This window comes from Papio anubis, chromosome 3, assembly GCF_008728515.1.
Source record: "Papio anubis isolate 15944 chromosome 3, Panubis1.0, whole genome shotgun sequence".
Taxonomy (NCBI): domain Eukaryota; kingdom Metazoa; phylum Chordata; class Mammalia; order Primates; family Cercopithecidae; genus Papio; species Papio anubis.
This window is the reverse complement of record NC_044978.1, coordinates 110,095,191-110,099,469: the sequence shown is the minus strand read 5'-3', so window position 1 is coordinate 110,099,469 and position 4,279 is coordinate 110,095,191. Positions and strand designations below refer to the sequence as shown.

At 40.2% G+C, this 4,279-nt stretch overlaps 1 non-coding gene across 1 annotated transcript; it reads left to right on the top strand.

Moving 5' to 3' along the window:
• The first annotated feature begins 3,712 nt into the window (after positions 1-3,712).
• On the top strand, positions 3,713-3,909 carry LOC116274377. The gene has a single exon (XR_004183000.1). It is a non-coding gene; the product is annotated as a U2 spliceosomal RNA (small nuclear RNA).
• Positions 3,910-4,279: the final 370 nt, after the last annotated feature.

The following is a 4,279-nucleotide window of genomic DNA, read 5'->3' as shown; positions in this document are numbered from 1 at the left end:
TGCTTCTTTCTTGGTTGTAGGAGGGGCCAAATACAGCAACTTATATTTCACCTTAGAAGTAATATCTCAACAGGCCCCACACCACTGGAACCCTGGAAATTTACTGAGTTAGAAGTTCCCTGAATTTTAGTCAAATTTATTTCCCATCCTCTGGCACACAAATGTCTCACCAATAAGTCCAGTGTGTTTGCTACTTCTCAGTCACTGGATCCAATCTGTATAATGTCATAAATATAATGGACTAGTGTGATATCTTGTGGAAGGGAAAAGTAATCAGGTCTCTCTGAGAAAGATTATGACACAAGGCCAGAGAGATAATATACCTCTGAGGTAGGACCGTAAAGGTATATTGCTGGCCTTGCCAGCTGAAGGCAAATTGCTTCTGTTGAGCCTTATGGACAGGAATGGAGAAAACAGAATTTGCCAAATCAATGGCTGTATACTAGGTACCAGGAGATGTATTAATGTGCTCAAGCAATGAAACCACATTTGGTACAGCAGCTGTAATTGGAGTCACCACTTGGTTAAGCTTAGGATAATCCACTATCGTTCTTCAAGATCCGTCTGTCTACTGCATAGTCCAAATAGGAGAGTTGAATTGGGATGTGGTGGGAATAACCACTACTGCATCTTTCAATTCCTTTATGGTTGCACTAATCTCTACAAACCCTCCAGGGATGTGATATTGTTTTTGAGTCACTATTTTTCTAGGTACAGACAACTCTAATGGCTTCCATTTGGCCTTTCCCACCATAGCAGTCCTCGCCCTACCAGTGAGGGAGTCAATTAGGGGTTCTGCCAGCTGCTTACTGTGTCTATGCCAGTTATGAATTATGGCACTCAGGAAGTGACCACAGGATGAGTCTAGGAACCCACTGGACCCACTGTAAGTCAGACCTAAGCTAAAACTCCATTAATTACCTGACCTCCATAAGCCCCTATTTTAACTGAAGGATCACAATGACATTTTGGGTCCCCTGGAATCAACATCAGCTCAGAGCCAGTGTCCAGTAGTCCCTGAAATGTCTGATCATTTCCCTGTGCCTATTGAAGTCATGCTGGCAAAAGGCCATAGGTCTCCTTGGGGAAAGATGAGAGAAAGAAAAACAGCATAAATTGTCGGTAGTGTAGTGAGGTTCTTTCTCAAGGGGATGCTGACCCCCCTTCATTCAAGGGAGTCTGGGTCTGTAAACTGGTTCAGGTCTGGAAATTGATGAGGGGCCATGATTCTCTGTTATTATAAATCAAATTAGTCTTTTGTGCACTCGACCTGGAAGTTTTCTGCTTATATAAATTAAATAAGAATGCAGTAGGCTCCCTATCAATTTCACTTATAGGAGCACCGTGATTAATTAGCCAGTGCCAGAGTTCTGCAGGAGTCAGGCTCTTCTGATTGCTGCTTGGTCTCTGTTGTCCATTATGGTAGCTATGACCACATTGCCTTTGATGGGTGAGTGCCACCACTTGGCCCCTGTCACCTTGGGGCCCAATTATTCCCATTGCATTTGAATTGTATAGTTGAGTAACTGCAGTTTTTACTGTAAGATCTGGCATGCAGAAAAGAGGAATCTCAGAGCTCTTCAAGGATGCAGGTGCTGCCTCACAAATATGGTTTCCAGAGTACTGATCAAGGGTATATCTTCTGGACTCTCCCAGCTGGGATGAGTAGGTCTAAAGTGACTGATCCACTCCAGCATCCCAATCTCCCTAAGCCTTTGGGTTTCTTCTTCTACATTAAACCAAGGGGAATCAGGCATTTCCAGCTTGCTCACAGTGGGCCATCTTTTAATTAATATTTAAGCTAACCAACCAAATACACTATTAGAACCTTTTCTAACTCCCCAAGCTGCAACATTAAATGGAGTATCTGTGTTTAGTGGCCCCAAATCAATAGATTCAGCTTTATCCAATTCCATGTTCCTTCAACCATTATCCCACACCCTTAATATACTTTCTCATGCCTGTTTTCCAGATTTCTGCTTATATAAATTAGAAAACTCAAGCAGTTCTTTTGGAGTGTAGCACAACTCCTTATGGAACAAACTCTGAACCTCATCTCTAGAGTCTTGCTGAGACTTTACTCTAGTTATAGTTCTAGAAGCAAGCCGCGTTGTTGGGGTGGGCCCTGAGGAGAATCAACATTGTCTTGCCTGGCAACTGCCTCAGGAGAAGCCATCACTGTTGACTGAGGCAGCACAAGGTTTATCTTCTCAGACAAATATAGAGCGACTGATGGCAGCATGGGTCCGGGAGGAGATGTTGCCACTACTGGGAATGTGCAAGTTGTTTCTTCTGGGGGAGGAAAAAAAAAAAAAAAAGGTTCATAAGAGTTTACAAGCTCTGTGTCTCCAGGTTCATCAGGGTCCTCCCGCACATCCCCATTCCAAGTTGCAGGTTCCTATTCTTTTCTAGTCAATGCCCTCACTTTAACAGTAGACACCTGGTGAGCCTGTGCATGCACCTTTTGTTGCAGGTCAGCCACTCTCATGATAAGAGCTTGTGTCTGTTTTTCCACAATTTCAGCTCTTTCTCTATAGGAGATAAGACTGTCACTCAGGGAAATCTTAGTAGATTAGATTAGATTAGAAGATTTCAGGCTCTATTTCTGCTTCTGAAGCAGGGAGTTAAAATCCCTGAATTCATCATTTTCTTTCATCACTTTGTCAGTGAACTTAGGAGCAACCAACCAGGTTCATTATGGTCCTTGGTTCTCCACATATTGTCAAAGGTATTATGCATAGAGTAACAAAACTCCTTGCTTCTCATGAGTGGTGAATCAAGAGTGTCAAATACATTTATTTTTCATAACTCTCTGAACACTTCACACCAAGGACGATCGGTGTTCTCCGTACTATTAGAAGTAGATTCCTTAGCATTTGGGGGTCTAATCATATTAAGCAGCCAACTCCAGAAACCTCAAAACCAATGAAAGGACTTTATTCTTAACATCGTTTTCCACTAGCACCACTCTTGGTACCAAAATCTGTATTAGTCAGGGTTCTCTAGAGGGACAGAACTAATAAGATAGAGGTATATATAAAAGGGAGTTTATTAAGGAGTATTGACTCAAGCAATCACAAGGTCCCACAATCAGATGTCTGCAAGCTGAGGAGCAAAGAAACCTGTTCAAGTTCCAAAGCTGAAGAACTTGCAGTCTGATGTACAAGGGCAGGAAGCATTCAGAATGGGAGAAAGATGTAGGCTGGCAGGCTAAGCCAGGCTCATATTTTCACATACTTCACCCTGCTTTGTATTCTGGCCACATTGACAGCTGATTATATTGTTTCCACCCACATTAAAAGTGGGTCTGCCTTTCCCAGTCTACTGACTCAAATGTTAATCTGCTTTGGCAACGCCCTCACAGATACACCCAGGAACAATACTTTGCATCCTCCAATCCAATCAAGTTGACACTCAGGGTTAACCAACATGCCCTCAGAGTATTTAGATCCACTATTGAATGTATATGAAAATACAATTTAGAAATCAAGTAATTAAAATATGGTGAATTATAAATAAAATGGAATGTTTCTTCAATTGCTAAAATATTAAATTATGTAATATAATAGAAAATATAATAAAAAGTCAAAATACAAAAAAATAGAAAAACAAAAAAATTTCAAAGGAGAGATCAAGCCAAGTATTTAACAGGTTTAACAGGTGTCTCATAATGTTTCCAAAAGAGAAGAAATAAAATAAAGAAATATTGAGGATCACTTCTTGGTCTTTTTGCTAAGATCAACTGTGGTATCTGTTTTTGTCAGTTTAATGTGTGATTCATTCCTTATCTGAGACAACATATTAAATGGACTTTTGGAACTAGAAGATGGACTAGAAAGTTGCTCCACCTACTTCATGCCTCCACACGTTGACTTGATATTGCAGTACGTCCACAAAAAAGAAAAGAAAAGAAAGATTGGGGAGAAATGTACAGTGTAAATATTTCCAGAAAATTTCTGAAATGAAGACAATTTTATTTAATGATTTGATGGTATGTTTGATATTCAGATTGACTTTGGTAATGTCAGTCCCAACTATTCAATAAAACTCTAATTTAGATATTGCTATGATAGTGTTTCGGAGATGCAAGTAAAGCCCCTAATCGGTTGATATTAAGTAAGAAAGATTACAGTATTTTTGTTTATCTGGGTGGGCCTGATTGAATCAGCGAGAGAGAGAAGTAATTCCTTCAGTAGATGAGCTCATCTTTCCTATGGATTGTGAACTTAACTTATCCAGGTCCTTGAATCATAGAAATCTCTTTATATGTGTATGTAAG